Raw genomic sequence first — 21,900 nt, forward strand, 5'->3', positions numbered from 1 at the left:
AGCTGTTTTGCTTGGAGGAAAATATCGGGCAAGGAAGACTTTCTTCAACTCGTTCCATGTGGTAACTGAGTTGGAAGGAAGAGACTGAAGCCATCAGCGTATTGGACAAATACAGATAAATGAAGGTTTGGATCCTCGGTAGGATTTCCAGAGAATTGATTCTGTTGCACTGCCTACAACAGAGAAGGTTTAAGTTCGAAGTTGTTTGCTTCGATTGCGGGTGGAGCAATACTCGAATGCGGCTCATCTTGCAATGGAGCGGCGTAATCTCGAAGAGCACGAGCTAGTTCTGCCATCTCGGGTATTGGTGAAGGAAGAAGATTTTTGAGGTCGGGCACTTCGATAGGAGGGAGATTGTTTGCAGCACGATATTCCCGAATTCATCGTAAGACTCGGAGATATAGTTCGATGTCGTTGATTCGTAAGTAAAACGACTCGCCTTGTGAGCGAGTGTGTGGCATACAAATCAACGAAAGAAAGAAAAGAAAAAAAATAAAAATTGCCTTAGTCTCTACAGCGTAACAGAAGAGTTACGATATCGACTAAACAAAAGTCCCCGGCAACGGCGCCAAAAACTTGATCGCGACTTTATGAGTCGAATGGGGTACTAACTGCAAGTGCACAGTTCTATCGCGTAGTTTTAAAAGATATCGATCCCACAGGGACTTACGAATCGATATACCGTTTTCTAAGGTTACTTCGTAAAGCTAAGGCAGATGATATTTTGATTGTTTCGGGGGAAAAGTTAAAATTAAAATAAGATCTAAACTAAATATCAATTAAGCGGATATCGGTATGTAGTTCGTCGTAATTAGGGAATCAAATCTTCGTTGGTTTCTTGGTTTTAAAATAAATCTTTTCAGTAGACACTATTGATTAAAAGTCTTTTCTCAAACTCTCGCTCTGTTGAATAGACTATGACTTTATATTAACGTAGCTGTCACTTATTAGTTAAGTCCAAAATCACTTTTTGAAAACAATAGAATCTATAGAAACTCTTTTTAAGAAAATACTAATCGTTTAAACACCCTCGTCTCAAACTCTCGCTCTGTTGACTTAGATTATATAATTAAATTCAAATGCTTAACTCTCGTCCTCACATTTAACTTTTAAAAATACTTTTTGAAAAAGATTAGAATTTAATTAACTCTAAAAATTGCTTTCGCCCTGATCTAGAATTAATGCCCAATTTACACTGTCCAGTTAAAAACTCAAACTTTCGTTCTATTGATTTTAACTTCTTTAGTCTTTTACTCTCGTACAAAAACCTTGGTATTAAACCTATAAATTGAGACCATAAAAAGAGTGCTTTTATTTTTAAGCGTAATTAAACCAACTTAGTTTTGATTCCCTCATTTCGCTTACTTTACATACCGATACCTAAATAAATTAGCCAGACATGCTAAACAGATCTAAACAATCATCATAATTAGATAGAAACATCTCAGGCAAATAATGTAAATAAACAATAAAGCAGGGCATATATAAATTCAAACAATAATTAAAGAACCTGAGTAACTAATAGCAGTCTTGAACACTCCACCACAGACCGGTTGGATTTGTTCTTGAATTCTTCAATCGGACTGGAAAATAAAAGTGAAGGAAAAAAAACCTAGGGTCTAACGTAAGGTTAGATCCGGTAAAAGATACACAATAGTTTCCGGTGTAGAAACTATTGTATGAAAAATTAATTAAGTGCTGAAAGGTTGACTGGAAAAGAAAATAGAAATTGCAAATAAAAGTAAAAACTGTAAAAAGGTAATGTTGTAAAATATGCTTGCACGGCTGGAAGAGAAAAAAGCACAAAGAAGCGAGAGCTACAGGGTTTGCTCCTTGGCTCTATTTATATTATCCCAATTTGTAACGGTTTCCAAAACTCCTCCCGTAAAAGTGGTCTTCACGTTTCCCAGGTCAAGCGTAACAATAGGCTTCAACGTGCCTCTGTTGCGCTTCTGAAGCCAAAAATATAGGAGAATGAACGTCCGTCACACCATGTGTTACGCTCGTAACACAAGGCAGCAGGGCGTGGCGCTCGTCACACCATGTGTGGCGCTCGTCACAGGCTCAGCGCTAGTACTTTTGGGCTGGGCTTTGGTTTGGTGAAATTTGCTTCTCTTCATTTCTTTTTGCACCTCCTTTTCTTCCTTTTTCACTTGTGCTTCAAATAAGCTACCTGAGACAAATAAAAGGAAAAATACCAAGTAATATCGAATAAAATGAAATAAATTGAAGTGAATAATAGTATAATTTAATTAAATCGAGTCAAAAAATGTGATATTATTTCATGTTATCACATTCCTTTGGATGAATAGAAGTGCGGTGGCGACTCGACTTGTATGATTTACCTTGGATTTAGTCAATATCTCTAATGGTAACGAATACCCCGCTACAAATAGTAATCGATAGATTGACGATTTGGTCTCTGTGGGATCGATATTCTTTTATATTACTCTGACGTGATTCGTGCACTTGCGAATAGAGCGATCAAGTTTTTGGCGCCGTTGTCGGGGACCAACTTCGTCAAATTTCGTACCCTGTTGTTACACCGTCTAGACTAAGGCATTATCAGTCGGTAAATACGAAGAACCCGTAGTACCGGAAATTTAGTAGATCCTTTTGCGGAACCTGAATGTTACACTCGTACACACCTCTTACTCATCCAAATTAAGAAAGCTATGGCCGAGAATCGCGAGCGGAGACCTCTTAAGGAATTTGCCCAACCCTCTGACGAGGAACCTAGTTCTAGTATAGTAAACCCCCTCATTCCTGCCAACAATTTCGAACTAAAACCATCTTTACTGCAATTAGTGCAACAAAACCAATTCGCGGGTCTCGCTACTGAGAACCCAAATCAACATTTAAAAGTCTTTATCCAACTGGCCGAAACCTTTAAATCCAACGGTGCTTCACCTGATGTGATTCGTTTAAGATTATTTCCTTTCTCCCTCAGAGATAGAGCATGTTCATGGTTGGATTCACTTCCAACTAACTCAATAACTACCTGGGAAGACCTTAGAAGAGTATTCCTTGCTAGATATTTTCCCCCTAGTAAGATTGTTGTTCTTCGAAACCAAATAACTAGATTTACTCAAAACCAAGGAGAATCACTTTTTGAAGCTTGGGAGAGATATAAAGAGCTATTAAAAGTCTGTCAACACCATGGCCTAGAACAATGGCTGATCGTTCATACCTTCTACAATGAACTCCATTATAATACAAAGATGAGCATCGACGTTGTCGCTGGTGGCGCGTTGATGAACAAACCTTACCCTGAAGCTTGTGACCTAATTGAGGATATGGCCCAAAACCATTACCAATGGGGAACTGAACGAGCATCAGTAGAGAAAAAGGAGACCCAAGGTGGAATACATGAGATAAGCTCTATGGACATGATGCAGGAGAAAATGGATGCTTTAGCCCTTAAGGTCGAACATATTTCTACAAACTCTAACACCGCAGCGGTAGTCCACACAGAGTGTGAACTTTGTGGATCTAAAGGATACGAATCGGCGGAATGTAACCTTTTGAACGACCTGAACACCGACCAAGTGAATTACGCCCAAGGTAACCCATTTTCAAACACTTACAACCCTGGATGGAGGAATCACCCAAAGTTTTCCTATAAAAACCAGAACCGTATCCAAAATTATGCACCTCAAAGACCACAAGATTATCAAGCCCAAAAACCAAATCAACCTATGCAAGTTGCGCCCCAGAATCCTAACCTTGAGAAGATCATGGATAGCTTTATATCAGGCCAGACTCAGCAAAATAAAGAATTCCTAAACCAGAACATTCACGTAAACGAACTCATAACGCAATTAGGGACCAAGGTTGATCAGATAATCACTCACAACAAGATGCTTGAAACCCAGATCTCACAGGTAGCACAAAACCAAGCCCCACAAACTACACCTGGAGGACAATTCCCTGGACAACCTTAACTCAACCCTCGAGGGCAAGCTAACGTTATCTCATTACGAAGTGGGACCGCTTACGAAGGGCCTCATAACCCAGCAATGAGCGAGTCCAAAGCTTCTAAAGGAAATATATCTACAAACCAAGGAGAAAAACCAGTGGAGCCCGAAAAACAAACCGACCAAGACGGAGAAGCCAAGGATAAAACTTACAAACCACCACCCCAGTACAAACCACCAATCCCATATCCACAAAGACTTAAACAAACCAAAATCAATAACCAATACCAAAAGTTTATAAAAGTAATAGAGAAGCTTCATGTAGAGATTCCTTTCACCAAAGCCATCATCCAAATTCCATCTTACGCCAAATTTCTTAAAGACATCTTAACCAACAAGCGTAGGCTTGACGATCCCAAACCCTTGGAATGCAACTTTATTTCCGAGAATAAACTTGCTAAGAAAGAGAAAGACCCTGGGAGTTTTTCTATAACTTGCATTTTAGGGAGTCATGTGATCGATAAAGCTTTCCTAGACTTAAGCGCTAGTGTGAGTTTAATGCCCTTTACTGTGTGTAAAAGGTTAAACTTAGGAGAATTACAACCAACTAATATGTCCCTCCAATTAGTCGATAGATCTGTTAAGTATCCTGTAGGCATATTAGAAGACATCCCCGTTAGGATCGGTCAACTTTATATCCCGACAGACTTTGTGGTCATGGATATCAAGGAAGACGACGATATCCCTATCTTTTTAGGTTGACCATTTTTATCAACATCCGAAGCTATAATAGATGTTAAAAGAAGAAAATTAACTTTAGAAGTAGGAGATGAGAAGATAGAGTTTATTCTTTCAAAGTTCCTGATGGCACCAATCATAGGAGACACATGTTACGCGATTGATATCATAGATGAATGCATAAGGGAATTTGATCAAGAATGACCTATGATCCAACCATTTTCAAAACCGAATGAAAAGGATGATGAGCTAGAGGAAACGAAACCTCACACTAACGAATGTTTGGATCTTACTCCAGCCCTTTCATCAAACTCTCAAAAACCAGCTCAAGAAGTTAAGGAATTGCCTAAGAACCTAAGATATGCGTTTTTGGATAAAGAAATGAACCGCCCAGTAATAGTTAGTGCCACCTTAAACCAAGATGAGACAATTCAACTCTTGAATGTTTTAAGAAGATACCCCTCTGCCTTAGGATATAACATCTCCGATTTAAAAGGTATAAGCCCATCCGTGTGTATGCACAGGATCTCCCTAGAGGAGGATTCAAAACCTTCCAGAGAGCATCAGAGAAGGATCAACCCTATAATGAGTGAGGTGGTAAAGAAGGAAGTTCTTAAATTGCTAGAAGCTGGTATAATCAATAAAATCTCTGATAGTAAATGGGTAAGTCCTGTACATGTGGTACCCAAAAAGGGAGGCATCATAGTCGTGCAGAACGAGAAGGCAGAGCATGTAGCTAAACGTATAGAAGGTGGATGGCGTATGTGCATAGATTATAGGAAGCTCAATAAGGAAACTAGGAAAGATCATTTCCCCCTTCCATTCATAGATCAAATGCTTGAGCGTCTTGCCAGACACTCTTACTTTTGTTATCTGGATGGATATTCTGGATTTTTCCAAATACCCATACACCCCGAGGATCAAGAGAAAACAACATTCACTTGTCCTTACGGAACATTTGCTTACAGAAGAATGTCGTTTGGACTCTGTAATGCGCCAGCTACTTTCCAACGTTGTATGATGTCAATCTTCGCAGATTATCTCGACGAAACTATGGAAGTATTTATGGACGATTTCTCGGTATATGGGTTCGAAATTGAGTATTGCCTCATGAATCTTGAGAAAATCCTAGAGAGATGTGTAGAAGTTAACCTTGTGTTAAACTAGGAGAAGTGCCACTTTATGGTTAAAGAAGGCATAGTGTTAGGACATATAATATCTGAAAGAGGCATTGAGGTCGACAAAGCAAAGATAGAAGTTATAGAAAACCTTAACCCTCATAAGACAATTAGAGAAGTCCGTAGTTTTCTTGGACACACCGGTTTCTATCGACGCTTCATCAAAGATTCTCTAAAATAAAAAAAACCCTGACCGGCCTTCTGATGAAAGACGTTGAATTCATTTTCAATGAAAAATGTATCGGAGCCTTTAATCATTTAAAACAAGCACTAATTTCAGCACCCATTTTACAAACTCCAGATTGGACTCAACCCTTTGAAATAATGTGTGATGCTAGCGATTTCGCTATAGGAGCTGTTTTAGGATAATGAAAAGATAAGAAAATACATGTAGGCGCATCATCGCAGCAGTTTGCACGACTCGACATATTGTGTTTCCCCACAAGTCGCCATCAGAATTGTCTCTAACCTCTATTAGCCCCGATTCTTGAGTAGTATTTTTGATCCACTGCAAGGTTGTCTCCAATTTGATATGGTGTTGACCTAAAATTCCCCACATAATTGATAATGCAGTTTCCTCAGCAGATCATCTCCTCTTTTCCCTAGCCAGGGTTGAGCCTTTGAGGTCGCCGATTCTCTCCGGCAATTGTTTCCCTCCTTTGAGGATTAGCTCAGAATTGTATTGATGATTCAGTCCAGAGACATTTGTATCCTTTGTGATCGTTTTGTCAGCATAATCATCATATATATATATATTATATATATATATATATATATATTATATATATATATATATATATATATATATATATATATATATATATATATATATATATAATTATATATATATATATATATATATATATATATATATATTATATATATGCACTCATAGATTTCATTATCGCATTTTCAATACACTTTGTGATTCATTATTTCTTTGATCCTCTGCTACGGTGGTATACTTTTCCCCCATGCAGATTTGCTTTGTCTGTCATCTTTCAATTGTAGAGTGCCAGCCCCTTAAGCAGAAAAGTTTAACCTTTCTTATTCCCCACTGAGTTACTTCCTCGTGGATGATTCTTATTTCAGTTTCCTCCCTAGTTGATTGTCTGGATGGAACTACTCCCCTTGAGCTATATCCTCATTGGGTTGAGTCTTTGATTGACCGTTTCTTTCTAGATCTTACCTAGATAGATGCTAGGGTTGAGCCTTTGAGGTCGCCGATTCTCTCCGGCAATTGTTTCCCTCCTTTGAGGATTAGATGAGAATTGTATTGATGATTCAGTCCAGAGACATTTGTATCCTTTGTGATCGTTTTGTCAGCATAATCATCATATATATATATATATATATATATATATATATATATATATATATATATATATACACACACACACATATGCACTCATAGATTTCATTATCGCATTTTCAATACACTTTGTGATTCATTATTTCTTTGATCCTCTGCTACGGTGGTATACTTTTCCCCCATGCAGATTTGCTTTGTCTGTCATCTTTCAATTGTAGAGTGCCAGCCCCTTAAGCAGAAAAGTTTAACCTTTCTTATTCCCCACTGAGTTACTTCCTCGTGGATGATTCTTATTTCAGTTTCCTCCCTAGTTGATTGTCTGGATGGAACTACTCCCCTTGAGCTATATCCTCATTGGGTTGAGTCTTTGATTGACCGTTTCTTTCTAGATCTTACCTAGATAGATGCTAGGGTTGAGCCTTTGAGGTCGCCGATTCTCTCCGGCAATTGTTTCCCTCCTTTGAGGATTAGATGAGAATTGTATTGATGATTCAGTCCAGAGACATTTGTATCCTTTGTGATCGTTTTGTCAGCATAATCATCATATATATATATATATATATATATATATATATATATATATATATATATATAATATATATATATATATATATATATATATATATATATATATATATATATACACACACACATATGCACTCATAGATTTCATTATCGCATTTTCAATACACTTTGTGATTCATTATTTCTTTGATCCTCTGCTACGATGGTATACTTTTCCCCCATGCAGATTTGCTTTGTCTGTCATCTTTCAATTGTAGAGTGCCAGCCCCTTAAGCAGAAAAGTTTAACCTTTCTTATTCCCCACTGAGTTACTTCCTCGTGGATGATTCTTATTTCAGTTTCCTCCCTAGTTGATTGTCTGGATGGAACTACTCCCCTTGAGCTATATCCTCATTGGGTTGAGTCTTTGATTGACCGTTTCTTTCTAGATCTTACCTAGATAGATGCTTTTGGGTCCCCTGAGAGTATATTACCCAGTAACTGGTAATATTCTTCTCAATTTATGAATATTTCACTTTTTTCCTAATTCCCGACAAAAGCAACCTTTTCTCCCCAGCGGATTCGTTTCTCACGTCTCCCGGGAAGTTTATCCTTGATATGTTCATCCTAACCGGTGATGGATATTTTCTTCCCTGCTTTGAATTTATCCTTGATATGTTCATCCTAACTGATGACGAATATTCTCTTTTTGGAATTCTACCCAGTAAAAAGGTAGTTGTAATCCCTAATTTGTTCCCCAGAGAGTTAATCCTTGATATGTTCATCTTAACCGGTGACGTATTTCCTTATCTTTGTGGTCTTATGCCCAGTAACCGGTGGTTATAAATCCTGTTTCCCCCTACGGAGTCTATCCTTGATATGTTCACCCTAACCGGTGACGGATATTCTCTTTTCGGTATTCTATCCAGTAACTGATAGATGTAATCTCTATTTCTCCCCTCGGAGTTTATCCTTGATATGTTCATCTTAACTGGTGACAGATATTCTCTTTTTGGTATTCTATCCAATATCCGATAGATATAATTCCTACCTTTTCAGGCAGTTTATCCTTGATATGTTCATCTTAACCGGTGACGGGTACCCTTCCGAATGTCCCCAGGCAAGTATATCCTTGATATGTTCATCCTAACCGATGACGGATATTCTTCCCCTTTGAGTCTATCCTTGATATGTTCACTTTAATCAGGGACGAATATTCTCTTTCTTTGTGGTCTTCTTCCCAGTAACCGGTAGTTGTAAATCCTATTTGGCTTTTCTCTAGTAGGTTATTCTTACCCAGTAACTGGTAATGAATATACCGCCTGTTTGCCCTCAACGAGTCATCCTTGATATATTTACCCTAACCGGTAATGGATGTCCTCTCTGTCAGAATTTGTTATACCCTTACCCAGTAACCGGTATCAGTTAATATAATTCTTTTCCTCCTGTGTTGAAGATCATTTCTTCCCCTAGTTGAGCTTGAGTGCATACTTCCTTGGTGAAATCGCCTTTTCCTGTTCGGTTCGAGTATTTTAGCTTTGTTCTGATCTACCCGTTTCCCCAGCATATGTTCCTTTTATTCCCCGATTGAGTCTTTCCATTGATTTATTCTCATAGAATCCCTCGAGTCCCCCAACAGTTTTTAAACTCGTAGCCTGGCCTATGCACACCCCTTTCGTCCCCCTAGAGTCTATGTATCCCTAGTGAGTTTTTCTTATGGAATGCATTATACTCCTATGGACTTTCGGTCTCTCCGGATTCTTTTCCTTCGTGGCAGCATTTTCCCCATGAAGATTAGTCTTACATTCATATTGTATGCATCATGAGGTCTCTTAGGGACCAAAATTTGTTTCTATATGTTGTTATTTAAGTCCATTCCACTGAGTCGATACGAAGATTTTAACCTTCATCTCCTCAGCTAGAATGTCCTTAAATATGGGCAGCTATAAGACCCCAATTTTGACCCTAAGATCCCCATGCTATTCTCATGATATGCATTAGCATTGGGATCACACCTTGGCATCCTCCTTACCCCTCTTTCATTGGGTTTGCATTGGGAGAGATCACCAAGCACCATTTGATTGTATCATACTTCATTTTTCTTTGTTTACTAACAAAAATACCAAAAATATGTCATTTTATAGTTTAACTCTTTTGAAGGTAGTGCACATGCTCACCTTTGATCTATCAAGCTCATATCTAGGGTTTAAGACCTTCATTTCAAGGAGATCAATCAATAAATGGTTTACTATGGCTCTAAGTATCATATATGGATCTCCATGATCTTCACATGTCATTTTGATCAAGAAATCATCAAGAGTTTGGAGTTTGTTTGCCTTAGAAACCCTAATTCATCTGGGTATCTTATGTAACTTCTTTAACAAGTTTCTTCACCAATTGATCAAATATCTCAAGGGATGCTTTAAAATTCATTATCTTATGCATATATGATCCTCCATGAGTCCCAAAAGTCAAGAGAATATCAAGCTAGCGAGTTGGTTCATGGTGGTTGACTAGAGGAATTCAACTAGTCAAAACTGGGGTTCCCTAGACCCTATCTCCTACTATTTTTATCATATTAAAATGATTACAAGACCAAAGTTACTCTAAATGACATTCCAAACAACTTTCATGTTGAGGTCAAGAGCTAGTTTTGCTTTGAAAGTCATTTTTTATGGTGAAAGATTATAGGTCATTTTGTCTAAACCCTAATTTGGAGGTCAACTTCCCAAAACCATAACTTGCTCATTTTTCATGAGATAAAATTAATTCAAGTTGCATGTTAAAATTCAAGATGTCTACTTCAAATTTGATGTTTGGAGGAAGTGAAAATTCAAATTTTAAATGCATTTGATATGAGAAAACATTATAAGTCATTTTGGGCCAATACCATTGAACAAGTGATTTTCCTCAACATCTAAAATGCATAACTCCTTCATGCTAAATCCAAATGAGGTCAAATTTGTGATCAATATGAATTACTTTGAGATATCTACAACTTTGATGAAGGAATGTTTCTCATTTAAATCCCATAGAAAAAGTGACTCAAGGTGGAAGAAGTGAACATATGGCTTGGTACTTAGAAATTTTTTGATATGTTTGATTTTCCAAACTTCCACCTCAAAATTCATCATGATCCAAGCTTCAAATGAAAATGTGTTCAACATGAAAGTTGTTCCTCTTGATCTAAACTTTTCAAAAAGTCCAAATTCATCCCATTTGGACAAAGAATGAATGACTTGCATATGCCTTAAAGTTGAAGGACCATTTGGAAGATTTGAAGTTCCATTTCTCACACACGAATGCGTGGCCTTTTCACATGACTTCAGCATTGCTTACACTCATTTATGGACCTGAATGCACCATTACATCGGCCTATCACACGCCCATGCATCCATGCAAAGGCAATTTTCTATTTTTGGAATTTTGAAAGAAGTGTGCAATTATCAATCACTTGGCCTATAAATAGAACCCTCCATGCTCAGAATTATTTCAAAGGATAAGCTTGGTGATTTTCATTGGAAATCGAGTTTGAAATCTTCCACTATTTTTAGATTCAAACTCCAAGAGTCCTTCTTCTTCCTTGATCCATTTCCACTCCATCAAGCATCCAAAGCAAGGCCACGTACAATTGAGAGCAAGATCGTGTCCATCTGAACCTGCAGTGAAGGTGAATTTCTGAATTTTTCATCTCTTAGATTCTCACTCAATTCTCCACTATTCTTGTTAATTTTTGGTTGTCTAAAGTCCTACCAATGTAGGCAACAAGATTTAGTTACTTAGAGGTTAAATCGAAGTAACTCAGATCATGATCCTCAAAATTCAACTCCCTGTATCTTTCTATATACTTGGAGTTAGGTGAAATTGAGGTCAGATTCGAGCTCCTCAGCATTTTTACTTTAAATTCATGTCCTCCTTTTTTATTTTGGTGATGGTTGAAGGTGGACTAATCCGGTGAGGTCCACCGGAGAAGAAGACTAGAGCTCTGACTCCGACGATGTGTTGGCATGTCTCCAGACCACATGATCCTTCTATTTTGTTTTAATCTTGAACGTCCAAATTGATCACCACGCGTGTGGAACATTGACTAAGGTTCACCATGGATAGCGCGCTCTGATCCACTTGATCTGCCACCTCAATTAATGAGGGAGATCAAGTGGTCCACGTTTTTTAGCATTTTCTAATTTTCATTTTAATTGACTTATTTTCATTAATTCATATTTATTTTAATATTGATCCAAAAAATATGGGACTTTCACCAAAAAATTTCAAATATTTTTCTCTTTCATTTTCTGAATAAAATCATTTTTTGGATCAATATTAATATTTTTCATAATTTAATTTTTTATGTGGATCTTTTTAATTGTTTAAAAATACTTTTAAGTTTCCAAAAATAATGAATTTTTTCCCCAATGTCCTTTCACCTTGTTTGACCTATGATAAATCTATTGGCTATTTATTTGGTGTTTTGAAGAGGTTTTAGGATTTTGACCAACCATAATTTAATTTAATGCATTTTTAATTTATTTTTAATTGTTTAATTGTAAATAAATTGTGTTGAGCCATTTGTGTTGACTTGTTGAGTTTGATTATTGTTGTTGGGCCTTGGTCAAGGTTGATTTAACTTTGTTGGATTAAAATCATTGGATTTAGGGGATTAATGAAATGTACATTTCATCTCCCAAAAGGAATGAATGATTTTAATTTGATAAAAGTCCTCCCATGACCAATTTGAGTTTATTTCATTTCCCCTCCCTGTTCATCTTCAATCCCTTTCTATCCCATCCATTCCATTGACCTATGATATCTCTATATCCTAAGGCTAATTGGTTCATAAACCAATATAAGTATGGATGAGATTAGGTCCACCGCCATTTTATTTTAAGTGTCGTATGTTTTAGGAGTATGGTTCATAATACCATATCTCTAACATGCATTAACACTAAAATTTCTATTGCCCGACCTCAAATAGTTGTGACTTCTACAAAATTCCAATTACAATTGTTAACATAGCGCTAAATTTTGACCCAAAAGCATAGCATTCTAGTAAGTGAGATTGTAATCTCCCCCCTTTTATGGTATTGTGTGAAAACTTGGCCTTTTCCTTCCTTTGGAAGATGTCTTGGTTCAAGGATCCATGCTTGTGAATAGAGGTTAAGTGTTCTCCAAAGAATGACTTAAACAAATGAAAAGCAAAAGCAATGTTAACTTATAATCAACTAACATTTGACTAACTTTTAATTTCAAGTCATTTACTTTATGCACTTTAAATTCAAGTATTTATCATTTTCCATTATTCATACCATTTAACTTGTTTACTTTAATGTCAATTTCACTTTGCTCACTTGAGCCATATCTTGTGATTATATTGTGATTGTATATATTTGTTTGTGTAATTTGTTTGTGTTTGTGGTCTTTTGACCTTAATGTACATAATAACAACAAAAAACCCTAAAAAAGATTTGTATGGACTGTTGGATTGGATCTGAGACATTGGACTTAGAATTAGGCAACATTCCCTATTCAAAAAGGACTTGGCCAATGCCAACTTTTCTAAAGCCAGTCATTGTGAATTGAACTTTCATCTGAAGCGAGTATTGAGATCCCTTTTGAGTTCATCTGCTACATGGTCTTGATGCAATTGTTACTTTAAACCTGTGTCTAGTGCCTTATTCTGAGTCATTCAAGAAGTATGCCATCTAATACATGAAAGATTATGAAGAAGATCATGGAGTTGCTAAGCTTGGATGTGGCTATCTTTATTTGATGTCTTGCTCTTCACCTTGCTATTGTGTGTATTGATATTGCTTGATTCTAAAGTCCAAGGGAAAATTGGGTTTCTATATGACATTCTTGTCTATTGGATTGCATCCCATTGGTCAGATCTTTTCAATCCTTAACTTTTAATTTTTGCTTAGGATTAGTCTCTTCATCTCCTCCCACTTCTTAAATTTCAAATCTCTCCCCCCTTTTCAAAATCTTCTTTGCTTGTGATTTCTAAACTATGACTTTGTTGCAAATTAGAAACTTTGGCCTTAGGCCATTGCATTTTTCAAACTCTTTTTCCTGATCAAACTTGTAAATGAACTTAACCATACTTGAATTAAAATTTCAAAAGACAAAAGGAACTAACACCCATTCAAACTCTTTTAGGCATTTTGTGCCTCTTTCAAACTTAAATTTTGTTAATAAGCAACTCACTCACTTTGAAATTATTCCCACAAACTACGAGGTTTTGATCCCTCATTTTATGTTGGTACGTAGGCACAAGTCCGAAGGTCTTGTAAAACAAAAAAATATAATTAATAAATTCTTTTCTCATCCCCACACTCTATTTATTGCAAACATCATTTTATACCAAAAACACATGTACGCACAAAAAAGGGCTCCCTAGGAGTACCTAAGACACTTTGGGTGCTAACACCTTCCCTCTGTGTAACCAACCCCCTTACCTGTAATCTCTGGCATTTGATTAGTTTTGATTTGAAAACTTCTTATCTTTGAGTTTTTTTCGTACTTTTCCCTTTTCCTTTGGAAACAATACAAGCGCGGTGACGACTCTGGTTTTATTGACGTTAAGTTTATTCATAGCTTAATGCTCATGAATTTACCGCTACAGGTCTTTCTTCTTCATTTTGGCTCATCTTTCACTCGTTATTCACCGATTTATTGCCTAATTATATGTAATGAAGGATTGTCCTGAAGAAGCCTGTAATCGGTTACGTAAAAGTTGTAACTGATTACAACTTTGAAAATTCAGATTCTATGGAATTGGGAAGTGCAGAAATGCACGTCGCCGAAGCCCTAATTGAAGAGAGTGTTAGAAGATTAATAAGGAAAAGAGGTTTGCCTCAAAGATTCCAAGATTGTGAGTTGTTCTGAGACAACGGAGTTAATGATGCTGGTGATTTCATCCATTTTTCACTTATGATCGAATCCAAACTCGTTAAAATGGAATAGACTTTAAGTGATCCAAAATGGATTTGTGCTATGAAGGAGGAGATGGACTCTATTGAGAAGAATAATACTTGGAAGTTGGTTGATCTACCAGAAGGAAAGAAGCCAATTGGTTTCAGATGAGTGTTCAAAGTGAAGTCAAATCCCAAGGGTGGAGTAATTAAGCATAAGACTCAATTAGTTGCAAAGATATTCTTGCAAAGAGAAGGCATAAACTTTGAAGAGGTGTTCACACCGGTTGCTAGGATTGAAACCATAAGGCTAGTTGTTGGAACAAAAGGATAAATGGTTTTCTAAAGGAGTTTGGTTTTAAGAATTGTGTTTATGAGCATGGTGTGTATGTGAAGACGGATACAAGTGAAGGAATGATTATCCTTTGTCTATATGTAGACGAATTATTGATAATGGGAAGCAACAAAAAATGTGTTTCTAAGTTTAAGAGTGAACTTATGACAAAATTTGAGATGAAGGACCTTGGCCTCATGACATACTTCCTTGGCATTGAGTTCCACAAGTTCAAATGGGGACTGCTCATGCACCAAAGAAGGTATGTGTTTGAGATATTGAAGAAGTTTGAAATGAAGTATTGTAATGCTTCAATTACTCAGGTTGAACCAATGCTATTGTTGTCGAAGAGTGAGGATGAGCAAGATGTTGATCTAACTCAGTATAGGAGGTTGATTGGATCATTACGGTATTTTTGAAATACGAGGCTGAACTTGGCATTTAGTGTCAGTATTATGAGTAGATTCATGGAGAGACAGAATGTGTCTCACCTGGCAGCAGTCAAAAGGATCCTAAAATACGTCAAAGGATCGATTGGCTGCAAAATTCTCTTTCCTGCAGTGGACACGGGCATAAAATGAAATTTGCTCGATTTTACCGATTCTAATTTGTGCATAAATAAAGATGATCGAAAGTCTAAAACTGGATATATCTTTATGTTCGGCGGAACACCAATCTAATGGTGTTCGGAAAAGGAACCGGTAGTTGCACTCTTGTCTTGTAATGCCAAGCACATTGCCGCTTCGTTATGTGTGTGCCAAGTCGTGTGACTAATGTATCTATTGGAGAAGCTGGGCAACAATGAGGGTGAGACTGTTACACTCCTGGTTGATAATGTTTTCACGATAACTCTTGCTAAGAACCCAATTGCACATGGGAGGAGCACACACATTGAGACAAGGTGTCATTACTTGAGGAAACTTGTTAGTGAAAGAATGTTGAGATTGGGATATTGTCGAAGCGAAGAACAAATTGCTCATTTTTGTCGACCAAAGGAGTCATAATTGAAGTGTTCAAAAGACTGTAGATGAACATGGGCATGGAAAACCTGAAGCACTTGAATTAAGGTGGTGTCTTATGAGAATATCCATAATTCAAGTGCTGTAACCGATGACAGCTGTGTGAAATAAAATAATAGGAAAGTTTAAAAGGGAAATTCTCGTTAGCATAACCGGTTACGCATTCGCGCTAATCGATTACCAGTGTTGTATTTTTTGAAGTTGTTTCAGCAGTAATCAGTTATAGGTTTAGTGTAACCGATTACAAATACGAGATTTTTTAGTTTTATATTATTTTGATGATGTGACTTGTGTCTCAATCCACCTAAAAAAACATTTATATATTCTCTCTCATTTTATTTCTCCTTCTTGACACTCAATTTCTCAATTATTTACCGGTGGTTCTATGTTTATAATTTATAAACCAATTTTCTTGATTGACAATTAATTAGTTAATCATACACACATACGAATTGCATGGTCATCCTAAGGACTCAAACGAATCACTTAAATAAGACACGTGTGATGATGATAAATAAATGCGATTGGCTCGAATTGTTAAACGATAATGATCATTTTCATCTTGGTGCCGATGTAGACATTAACTCGGGAACCACTTTGGCGAAGCCTGACATCTTCATATAAGATGGGAAAATTGAATCATGTAGGGACTAATCCACGTGAAGGACACAAGGTTATCACAAGGGAATACTAGTGGAATTAAAGCAAGCATCACCTTTACTTCTACGTTTTGATCCTATATAGTAGTTGTGACTCATGTGGAACATACAAAAAGAACAACAAACATTATTTAATGAAGTAGATATCGAAGTCTTTATGTAATAGAATAATTATACTTCCAAAAGCATTTATCCATAAGATTTTCATAAATTTGAATTGAGGTGGACTTGTTTAATGGGAGGATGAGCTGGCAAGGATTACATAGGGATAGATACACCCTAAAAAGGATAGTGAAACTATTTGGTGTTGAACCATCATAATTTGAAAAGCCACTCAAACAAGAAGTCACTTAAACGAGAAAACCACTTAAATCATAAATTTAAACCAGAAACAAAAAACAAAAAATCATTCAAACCATTAAGTTAAATCACAAAACCAACATCCGTAATAAACCATAATATAAATTAGAAACCATTTTATTTGGAGAAATATACACGGGAACAATGAGAAAATTGTGTTTCTTGAACAAATATAAAAAATCTTTTTAATTTTATGAAAGAGAGAGAAGAGGGAAGATGAAGAATTTGTTAAAACTTTTTTTCTATTATTTTTTTAATTAAGACAAAAAGTCAAAAGGGAATAACAATAACTAACCCTTAATCCTCTCTCAACAATATTAGAGAATATTATATTTATAAATTATAAACTAACTTAAACACTAATCTTACTTAAGCACTAAGCACAAATTAATTCATACAACTGCATTCTTGAACAACCTTCAACTATAATATATACATCTTTGACTCCTATCCACTAATAAAGAAATAATTTAAGAATTATTAATATCATACTTTTTTTTTAAAGATACAAAAAAATTTATATAATGACAATTTTTTAATTATAATAAAAAATTTAATTTTAGTGTTAATCATTAATACACATATTTTAGAAAAACAAGTGTCTAATGTTTCTTACTTTTAAACCAAATCAATTTGTTTAATATAAATTATCTGAATTTAAAGAAAATGAGTATGAAAGAACAATAATATATATTATATATTATATTATATATATATATATATATATAATATATTATATATATATAATATATATATATATATATATATATATATATATATATATATTATATATATATATATTATATATATATATATATATATATATATATATATATATATTAATACCTGATATTAAAAAATTTAAATGTGATAATAAAATTAAATTTTATATCTTAATTAAAAATTAAAAAAATCCTAAATCAACCAAGAAAAACCAGCTTATAAATATGATATCAGAATTATATAATTAAGTGATATCAAATTTTTAGAAAAAACAAAATGTCTATTGTATGTTAATTTTAAAATAAATAATTTTTTTTAATATAAGATACTTGATTTTAAGAAAAACTAAAATTGATAATATATGTTATTAAAAAATTAAACTTGGTAGCACAATCAAATTTTGTACCTGATTTGAAAAAAGTTATATTCATAAACGAACTAAGAGAATTCCGGTTATAAATATAATACCAAAATTAAATAAATAAATGATACCCAATTTTTAGAAAAACAAATGTCAAATATATTTTACTTTTCAAATTAAAAATACTTGATTTTAAGAATATATATATAATATATATATATATATATAATATATATATATATATATATATATATATATTATATATATATATATATATATATATATATATATATATATATATATATATATATATATATTTATTCATTTAATTTGTAGACACATCAACCAGATAAAAGTTGGGCTTGTGGTTCTTATGTTATAAAAAATGTGTTTGACATTATCCAATCTAGGACTACATGAGGTAATAAAACATATTTCAATATTTAATATGTAAATCACATCACTTCATGTTTTAACATGTTTTCATTTAATTTATTTTATTGTTTACATTAGTAGATATATGATTATTCATCTTCATATGACAAAGATGTTATTGATAATATCGGACAATTTTCGACTCAATTCTTTTTGCAAATAGTTGAAGAACAACATCAACTTGAAGAGAAAGAAAGAAGAAGTTAGATAAAAGATGGTGTTTTATAAGAATTAATGTTAACTTATTACTTAACATTGTTTTTTTAATATAATTTTCTTTTTAATTTGGATTTACACTCTTTGATATATTTTGTAAAATATAAACTAAAAATTTTTGAGTTTAATTTTATTTTGTTGAAATAATAATAAAAAATTTATAGGTGCTAAGTATAACCTCAACTTGATTTAAGATTAAACAGTTATTTTATATATTTTTTCCATCCATTTTAAAGAATAATATTTTTTGATGGTTGATTTAAAATTAAATCACATTCGATGTCATTTATAACATTAACTTTAATAAAGAACATGTGTGATACATATGTCATGCAAACATTATAAGAAAAGTTTATACGCTCAATTTAAGAAGAAAAAGAAAGAAGGTGTGAATGGTTGGTTTCTAACCAAATACCTCCGTTAAACTTTTAACATCCAATTTTAGAGAAAATTAGTATGATATATATGCTCTACATATTTTTTAAGTAAAAGCAGGTGTCATAAGTTGGGTTCTAATCAAACTACTCTCCATTAAACTTTAGTACCAGTTTTGGGAAAAAAGTAGGTATTATTTATAAGTGTTTACATCTCTTTGAAGAAGAAAATATGTGTCGAATGTTAGTTTTAACACTCATATGTAACACTTATAACACCAGTTATCATAGTTGTTAAATGAATTTACCATACCTTTTTTAAAACATGTGTCAAAATCATACTTATAATATCGATATCAACAATACCGCAAAAAATATGGTCTTAAATCTCTAAAAATATTGGTGTTAAATACCTTCTCTACACTAATGATCAAAACCTGAAGCTATCATTGTCAAGACTAGAAATCAATTCAAAATACCATAAATCTCCGCCTTGGAACAAACTCTACAACATAACGGGAACAAAATAGCTTTCATCATGCAGCTTTATCAACTGCATACAGTGGAAGAACTTGCAACTTGACAATGATTTGATGATCATACCTGTAACATTGTGACCTTTCGAAACCTTCACGACTTTGACTTCTCCATTTTCGATTTTCTCCCTGACGAAATGCAGCATAACATCAATGTGTTTTGTTCTCTCATGATAGGCTGAATTCTTTGACAATTGTATGACACTTTGACTATCACGTTTAATAGTGATAACTCGATCTTGATGTTCCAATTTCTTAACAAACCCTTCCAGCCATAATGCTTCTTTCACAGCTTCAACGAGTAGAATATATTTAGCTTCAGTGGTTGATAAGGAAACAACCTTATAAAGAGAAGTTTTCCATTTGATTGTTGTACGAAACATAGTGAAAATATATCCAAAAAGAGATTTTATGTTATCCATACATCCTGCATAGTCAGAGTCGACAAATCCTTTGACTTCGGCTTCGCCATCACTCATGGCTCCATCATATATCGGGACCCTACTCAGGGATCTTTTTATGTATCTCAGAATCAACTTCAAATCTTGCTAGTGTTCCTTCCTAGGATTGGACATATACTTGCTTCCAAGGCTCACTCTGTATGTTATGTCTGGCCTCGTACATACCATAACATACACGAAAGAACTAACTATACTAGCATATAAAATTCCATTCATATAGGAGTTTTAGACTTTAGTACTAAGACTTTTAATCGTACACAACTTGAATTGATGGTTTGTCGGTGTTACAACAACTTTGAATTCGACATACCAAATTTGTCGAGAATCTTCTTTAGGTATGTCTCTTAAGATAAGCATAATCTCGACTGCTTTCTATCTCCCCAGATGTCAATCTCAAGAATTCTGGTGGCAGCTCCCAAATCCTTCATGTCGAACTCCTTATCAAGTCTAACTTCAACCTTCATAACATCCTCGACATTGTTGCTTTCTATGAGGATGTCATTCACATAAAGAAACAAAATAACAAGTGAACTTCCAGGTTAAAATCTAAAGTAAACACAGTGATTAGATTGACTCCTAGTGAAACCTATGTGTGTCATGAACTTGTCGAATATCTTATTCCATTGTCGAGGATATTTTTTTAGGACGTATAACGACCTATTAAGCTTTCACACATAATCTTTCTTTCCTCTTTCTGCACACCCTTCAAGTTGCCTCATAAGGATTGTTTCATCTTGATCACCATATAGGAAGACTGTCTTTACATTCATGTACTCAAGTTCTAAGTTGAACTTTGCCACCAGAGCCAACAACATTCTAATGGATTTGTGCTTTACAATAGTTCAGAACACATCATAAAAGTCGACTCCTTCTTTCTGAGTGAACCCCCTAGCAACCAACCTTGACTTAAATCGCTTCGACACCGCTCCTTAAATTCCTTCCTTAACCTTGAAAGTCCACTTCCCAAATGTGGTTATCATGAAGAGATTTTATCGCATCTTCCCTGAATTTCCGCCATTCGGTCTAGTTTCGATTCCTCATAGCTTCCTTGTAGTCTCTAAGATCTTCATCAAGAACCTCACTGCAGAGATTAAAGCAAAAGTTATGAGATCTCCACAACCAAGTCTCTGAGGTGGCTTGATAACTCTTCTCGACCTGGATCTTGCCACCAGGTAGTCATTATCATTCTTCTCATCTTCATAATTGAATTTTTCTTCTTCTCTGACTTCATCTGGGTTATGCAATTTAGCATCAACATCCTCCACCTCAATAGGAAGCTCATCATGTTCCAGCACCTCTACATAGATATTTGTATTTCAACCATCATCATAAGTTTTCTTGAACACCATTTCTGCTTCATTTAAAACTACATCTCGACTTGTGATACACCTCTTGTGGACTAACTCTAGGCACCACAACATATAAGCTTTAACTCCTTTAGGGTATCCAAGAAACATACATCTCAAATATCTAGGTTTGTCCCTATCTTGCCTAATTTGAGCATAGGATAAACAACCAAATACTCGAAGTCTGTCGAGATTAAGTGGATGTCTCTGTAGCGGTAATATCATGACCATTAAGCTATGGATAAACTTAACGTCAATAAAACCAGAGTCGCCACCGCACTTTTATTGTTAAGGGAAAAGTACGAACAAAACCCAAAGATAAGAAGTTTTCAAAACAGAACTAATAAAATGCCAGAGATTACAGGTAAGGGGGTTGGTAACACAGAGGGAAGGTGTTAGCACCCAAAATATCCTAGGTACTCCTAGGGAGCCCTTTTTTATGTGTGTATGTGTTTTGACATAAATGATGTTTGCAATAAATAGAGTGAGGAGATTAGAAAAGAATTCATTAATTATATT

The 21,900-nt window shown here is 34.8% G+C and overlaps 1 non-coding gene across 1 annotated transcript; it reads right to left on the reverse strand.

The window, feature by feature from the left end:
• Nucleotides 1-3,059: 3,059 nt before the first annotated feature.
• On the reverse strand, nt 3,060-3,166 carry LOC127133537 (small nucleolar RNA R71). Its single transcript, XR_007807499.1, has one exon. It is a non-coding gene; the product is annotated as a small nucleolar RNA R71 (small nucleolar RNA).
• Between the last annotated feature and the right edge of the window lie 18,734 nt (nt 3,167-21,900).

The sequence above is a fragment of the Lathyrus oleraceus genome, chromosome 3 (assembly GCF_024323335.1).
Source record: "Lathyrus oleraceus cultivar Zhongwan6 chromosome 3, CAAS_Psat_ZW6_1.0, whole genome shotgun sequence".
NCBI classification, from domain to species: Eukaryota; Viridiplantae; Streptophyta; class Magnoliopsida; order Fabales; family Fabaceae; genus Lathyrus; species Lathyrus oleraceus.